The sequence below is a fragment of the Cyprinodon tularosa genome, unplaced genomic scaffold (assembly GCF_016077235.1).
Source record: "Cyprinodon tularosa strain WSP-4 unplaced genomic scaffold, ASM1607723v1 ctg562, whole genome shotgun sequence".
NCBI classification, from domain to species: domain Eukaryota; kingdom Metazoa; phylum Chordata; class Actinopteri; order Cyprinodontiformes; family Cyprinodontidae; genus Cyprinodon; species Cyprinodon tularosa.
This window is the reverse complement of record NW_024039299.1, coordinates 474,964-482,351: the sequence shown is the minus strand read 5'-3', so window position 1 is coordinate 482,351 and position 7,388 is coordinate 474,964.

The following is a 7,388-nucleotide window of genomic DNA, read 5'->3' as shown; positions in this document are numbered from 1 at the left end:
TCCAAATAGATTGAATTTGGTATTGATGACGTGAAAAATAAGAGCAACCTGATCGATGAAGGAAGCAGCGAGTCAGAGCAACCTGATCGATGAAGGAAGCAGCGAGTCAGAGCAACCAGATCGATGAAGGAAGCAGCGAGTCAGAGCAACCAGATCGATGAAGGAAGCAGCGAGTCAGAGCAACCTGATCGATGAAGGAAGCAGCGAGTCAGAGCAACCTGATCGATGAAGGAAGCAGCGAGTCAGAGCAACCTGATCGATGAAGGAAGCAGCGAGTCAGAGCAACCAGATCGATGAAGGAAGCAGCGAGTCAGAGCAACCAGATCGATGAAGGAAGCAGCGAGTCAGAGCAACCTGATCGATGAAGGAAGCAGCGAGTCAGAGCAACCTGATCGATGAAGGAAGCAGCGAGTCAGAGCAACCTGATCGATGAAGGAAGCAGCGAGTCAGAGCAACCTGATCGATGAAGGAAGCAGCGAGTCAGAGCAACCAGATCGATGAAGGAAGCAGCGAGTCAGAGCAACCTGATCGATGAAGGAAGCAGCGAGTCAGAGCAACCAGATCGATGAAGGAAGCAGCGAGTCAGAGCAACCTGATCGATGAAGGAAGCAGCGAGTCAGAGCAACCTGATCGATCAAGGAAGCAGCGAGTCAGAGCAACCTGATCGATGAAGGAAGCAGCGAGTCAGAGCAACCAGATCGATGAAGGAAGCAGCGAGTCAGAGCAACCAGATCGATGAAGGAAGCAGCGAGTCAGAGCAACCTGATCGATGAAGGAAGCAGCGAGTCAGAGCAACCTGATCGATCAAGGAAGCAGCGAGTCAGAGCAACCTGATCGATGAAGGAAGCAGCGAGTCAGAGCAACCAGATCGATGAAGGAAGCAGCGAGTCAGAGCAACCAGATCGATGAAGGAAGCAGCGAGTCAGAGCAACCTGATCGATGAAGGAAGCAGCGAGTCAGAGCAACCTGATCGATGAAGGAAGCAGCGAGTCAGAGCAACCTGATCGATGAAGGAAGCAGCGAGTCAGAGCAACCTGATCGATGAAGGAAGCAGCGAGTCAGAGCAACCTGATCGATGAAGGAAGCAGCGAGTCAGAGCAACCTGATCGATGAAGGAAGCAGCGAGTCAGAGCAACCTGATCGATGAAGGAAGCAGCGAGTCAGAGCAACCAGATCGATGAAGGAAGCAGCGAGTCAGAGCAACCTGATCGATGAAGGAAGCAGCGAGTCAGAGCAACCTGATCGATGAAGGAAGCAGCGAGTCAGAGCAACCAGATCGATGAAGGAAGCAGCGAGTCAGAGCAACCAGATCGATGAAGGAAGCAGCGAGTCAGAGAAACCCTGATCGATGAAGGAGAGCAGCGAGTCAGAGCAACCTGATCGATGAAGGAAGCAGCGAGTCAGAGCAACCTGATCGATGAAGGAAGCAGGCGAGTCAGAGCAACCAGATCGATGAAGGAAAGCAGCGAGTCAGAGCAACCAGATCTATGAAGGAAGCAGCGAGTCAGAGCAACCTGACGATGAAGGAAGACTAGCTCCAGGAGCCCTGATCTGGAAAGAAGAGTGAAGTAGGAGGTCAGGGAGCTCCAACAGCTGAAGAAGCAGGAGTCAGACACCTTGAAGATCATTCGGAGGACACGCACGAAAAGCCTTTAAATCGGACTACAGCCTTCAGGAAATGACTAAGAAAACAAAAGTTCTTAGCTTGGGAACGGCTGCAGGTCTCTGTTATAACAAACCTGAAGGTGGATATGCTATTGCCGTAGTCAGAGGGTACATAGCCAGCGACGATAGAGGTTCCATATGCTAACCGAGATGCAAAGAACTCACTTCGTACTTGAGTAAAAGTACAGATCATTGTGTTAAAAATGATCTGTAAAGTGGAAGACTGATCAAAACTCTTTATCAGATAAAGTAACAAAGTACAGCTTGTAATTACTTAAAGTATAAAAGTAAGTAGAAACACTTTTCATGCCGTTGCCTACATTAAATGGATGTCTGCCAATAGGAAGTCTCCGTTGTGTTATTTTCAACATCGTCGTCATGTACTTGCTAACGCCACGCACCAAGCTGCAAGATTTGCCGTCAATGAAACCGCACGAATCTGTGGATAATCTGTAGGTGCGTCAAATGCAACGTATTCCCATCCAAATAGATTAATTGGTATTGAGATGACGTGAAAATAGAGCAACCTGATCGATGAAGGAAGCAGCGAGTCAGAGCAACCTGATCGATGAAGGAAGCAGCGAGTCAGAGCAACCAGATCGATGAAGGAAGCAGCGAGTCAGAGCAACCAGATCGATGAAGGAAGCAGCGAGTCAGAGCAACCTGATCGATGAAGGAAGCAGCGAGTCAGAGCAACCTGATCGATGAAGGAAGCAGCGAGTCAGAGCAACCTGATCGATGAAGGAAGCAGCGAGTCAGAGCAACCAGATCGATGAAGGAAGCAGCGAGTCAGAGCAACCAGATCGATGAAGGAAGCAGCGAGTCAGAGCAACCTGATCGATGAAGGAAGCAGCGAGTCAGAGCAACCTGATCGATGAAGGAAGCAGCGAGTCAGAGCAACCTGATCGATGAAGGAAGCAGCGAGTCAGAGCAACCTGATCGATGAAGGAAGCAGCGAGTCAGAGCAACCAGATCGATGAAGGAAGCAGCGAGTCAGAGCAACCTGATCGATGAAGGAAGCAGCGAGTCAGAGCAACCTGATCGATGAAGGAAGCAGCGAGTCAGAGCAACCTGATCGATGAAGGAAGCAGCGAGTCAGAGCAACCTGATCGATGAAGGAAGCAGCGAGTCAGAGCAACCTGATCGATGAAGGAAGCAGCGAGTCAGAGCAACCAGATCGATGAAGGAAGCAGCGAGTCAGAGCAACCAGATCGATGAAGGAAGCAGCGAGTCAGAGCAACCTGATCGATGAAGGAAGCAGCGAGTCAGAGCAACCTGATCGATGAAGGAAGCAGCGAGTCAGAGCAACCTGATCGATGAAGGAAGCAGCGAGTCAGAGCAACCAGATCGATGAAGGAAGCAGCGAGTCAGAGCAACCTGATCGATGAAGGAAGCAGCGAGTCAGAGCAACCTGATCGATGAAGGAAGCAGCGAGTCAGAGCAACCAGATCGATGAAGGAAGCAGCGAGTCAGAGCAACCTGATCGATGAAGGAAGCAGCGAGTCAGAGCAACCTGATCGATGAAGGAAGCAGCGAGTCAGAGCAACCTGATCGATGAAGGAAGCAGCGAGTCAGAGCAACCTGATCGATGAAGGAAGCAGCGAGTCAGAGCAACCAGATCGATGAAGGAAGCAGCGAGTCAGAGCAACCTGATCGATGAAGGAAGCAGCGAGTCAGAGCAACCAGATCGATGAAGGAAGCAGCGAGTCAGAGCAACCTGATCGATGAAGGAAGCAGCGAGTCAGAGCAACCTGATCGATCAAGGAAGCAGCGAGTCAGAGCAACCTGATCGATGAAGGAAGCAGCGAGTCAGAGCAACCAGATCGATGAAGGAAGCAGCGAGTCAGAGCAACCAGATCGATGAAGGAAGCAGCGAGTCAGAGCAACCAGATCGATGAAGGAAGCAGCGAGTCAGAGCAACCAGATCGATGAAGGAAGCAGCGAGTCAGAGCAACCTGATCGATGAAGGAAGCAGCGAGTCAGAGCAACCTGATCGATGAAGGAAGCAGCGAGTCAGAGCAACCAGATCGATGAAGGAAGCAGCGAGTCAGAGCAACCTGATCGATGAAGGAAGCAGCGAGTCAGAGCAACCAGATCGATGAAGGAAGCAGCGAGTCAGAGCAACCTGATCGATGAAGGAAGCAGCGAGTCAGAGCAACCTGATCGATGAAGGAAGCAGCGAGTCAGAGCAACCAGATCGATGAAGGAAGCAGCGAGTCAGAGCAACCAGATCGATGAAGGAAGCAGCGAGTCAGAGCAACCTGATCGATGAAGGAAGCAGCGAGTCAGAGCAACCTGATCGATGAAGGAAGCAGCGAGTCAGAGCAACCTGATCGATGAAGGAAGCAGCGAGTCAGAGCAACCTGATCGATGAAGGAAGCAGCGAGTCAGAGCAACCTGATCGATGAAGGAAGCAGCGAGTCAGAGCAACCAGATCGATGAAGGAAGCAGCGAGTCAGAGCAACCTGATCGATGAAGGAAGCAGCGAGTCAGAGCAACCTGATCGATGAAGGAAGCAGCGAGTCAGAGCAACCAGATCGATGAAGGAAGCAGCGAGTCAGAGCAACCTGATCGATGAAGGAAGCAGCGAGTCAGAGCAACCTGATCGATGAAGGAAGCAGCGAGTCAGAGCAACCAGATCGATGAAGGAAGCAGCGAGTCAGAGCAACCAGATCGATGAAGGAAGCAGCGAGTCAGAGCAACCTGATCGATGAAGGAAGCAGCGAGTCAGAGCAACCTGATCGATGAAGGAAGCAGCGAGTCAGAGCAACCAGATCGATGAAGGAAGCAGCGAGTCAGAGCAACCAGATCGATGAAGGAAGCAGCGAGTCAGAGCAACCTGATCGATGAAGGAAGCAGCGAGTCAGAGCAACCTGATCGATGAAGGAAGCAGCGAGTCAGAGCAACCAGATCGATGAAGGAAGCAGCGAGTCAGAGCAACCTGATCGATGAAGGAAGCAGCGAGTCAGAGCAACCTGATCGATGAAGGAAGCAGCGAGTCAGAGCAACCTGATCGATGAAGGAAGCAGCGAGTCAGAGCAACCAGATCGATGAAGGAAGCAGCGAGTCAGAGCAACCTGATCGATGAAGGAAGCAGCGAGTCAGAGCAACCAGATCGATGAAGGAAGCAGCGAGTCAGAGCAACCTGATCGATGAAGGAAGCAGCGAGTCAGAGCAACCTGATCGATGAAGGAAGCAGCGAGTCAGAGCAACCAGATCGATGAAGGAAGCAGCGAGTCAGAGCAACCTGATCGATGAAGGAAGCAGCGAGTCAGAGCAACCTGATCGATGAAGGAAGCAGCGAGTCAGAGCAACCTGATCGATGAAGGAAGCAGCGAGTCAGAGCAACCTGATCGATGAAGGAAGCAGCGAGTCAGAGCAACCAGATCGATGAAGGAAGCAGCGAGTCAGAGCAACCTGATCGATGAAGGAAGCAGCGAGTCAGAGCAACCAGATCGATGAAGGAAGCAGCGAGTCAGAGCAACCTGATCGATGAAGGAAGCAGCGAGTCAGAGCAACCTGATCGATGAAGGAAGCAGCGAGTCAGAGCAACCTGATCGATGAAGGAAGCAGCGAGTCAGAGCAACCTGATCGATGGAGAAGAGAAACATGTTGAAATCTGCAGCTTCTCTGCAGCAAACCTGACTTGGGATTCAAACCGTCATCCCGACATCAGGAGCTGAAGCTGCTGATAAAAATAAAATGGTTTCTAAAGTATTTCAGGCTCCGAGTTCCTGGGGAGACGATTCATTTTTCAGACATTAACAGAAACACACACTGTCTGATCTACTTTCTATAGTTCTAGTGAGGACGCAGGCAGCAGCGTCTGGATCAGCAATAATCAATGGATCATTATTTATACCTAAAACTAATACGTCATTAAATGGATGTAGCTTTAATCAGTAAAAAAATAAAAACAATCATTTATATCATTGTTTAAGAGATTTTAAAGTAATTCAGATAATTTAAAAAAATTATCAAGTTTTGAAGTTTTACAGATTGTGTAAATTCTTTGAAGACTAGAGCAGCTTTAACTCCTCTGATGCATCAGATCCCAAAATGATCAAAACTCCATTGGCTGCAGTTTGAAGCTTGAACCACTAGAGGTCTCTAAATCCGACATGATCTGTCAGCAGCAGACAATAACCAAAGCATTAGCAGCTGAGCATCACTGTGGATTTAAAGGAAAAGTCTGACCAGAGCGGAATAATCAATGGATCATTATTTATACCTAAAACTAATACGTTTGTGATTATTTAACTAATTTAGCATTAATCAGTAAAATCAAGAAATAAATAATAATTTTCGTTGCTATCACAGAGTCTGGGAGCGGCCATTTTTGCCCATATATAGTAGCCCCTCCCTCCTGCCATCTTCCAGCAGTGACGTCACCGTGCGGTTAGCCTAGCGCCATTCTCCCCGCTTTCCAAGCTAAATCAATGGGAACTACTAGACACATCTGCAATCAACAACAATTATTGAAGATTTCCAGAGGACTTCACCATTGAAATTCACCAGAGCTATAGTGAAACTGACAATGCCCACGTGCATGGCAGCTGGATGCTGGAATACATCGGGTAAAAGTGGAAAAAAGAGTTATTCCACCTTTCTGATTCCTGATCCTCCACGGACGGGTTGGTCGTTGGATCGCCAACTTGAAGAGGGAGGATTTGCCATCGAACTTCTGGGCAGAGAAAAAACCCGTAATATGTAGCCAACATTTGGAAGAAGAATGTTTTCAAGATGACTTGGATAATAGCGCGTTGTGACAAACACCAGATACAGCACTGGGACTTGATCAACAGCCGATACCGCACCGTGACGTCACTAACCAGTAGGTGGCAGTAGTGTTCTTTGACAAACATGGATGCCTCCAGTAAAGCACATTCACATGAAAATTACTCTGAATTAAAAACACTGATCATTTATTGAACAGGATGGAATCATTTCACATTTAAAGAACTTTCAGAAGTTTGAATTCTGAATATGAGCGACTTTTCCTTTAAGTCACTTCTCTCTGATCTTATTTTACAGTTTGGAAGAATCATCTGAATCCGTGACCTGACAGTTCAGGGTGACCTTCCCCTCAGAAACACGGTGACACACCAAACAATATTTGGCAAGTTTCTGCAAACATCCTCTTTTATTTTCCTCAGCCTTCTCTGTAAAAAATAGAAATCTCAATAAGTTAGTTTTTCTTAAAATAAGTGCATTTTTCCTTGAATTAAGGAGGTAAGTGAGACACTTTGCCAATGGAACAAGAAGATTTCCTTTTAAAATAAGAAAAAACAATGTTATTGTCTTATTTCAAGTGCATATTATCTAACTATCTTATTTTAAGAGTAAAAATACTCATTCCATTGGCAGATCCTCTTATTTACCTGCTCAAATTAAGGGTAAATATACTTAATTTAAGAATTTTTTACTTATTTCTGGATTATTTTTGCAGTGGATCAGATTCGGGTTTTGATCTTTGGTTCGGGGTCAGAAATATATTGAACTAAATTCACAACAGAAGCTTATAAAAATATGACAGTTTACAGAAATTACACTGCATAAATTATCTAAAAATAAGTAAAGAATTCTTAAATTAAGTGTTTTTACCTTTAATTAGAGTAGGTAAATGAGATAATTTGCCAATGGGAGTAGGATATTTACTCTTAAAATAAGATAATTAGATAATATGCACTTGAAAAGACAATAAAATAGTATATATCACCTTG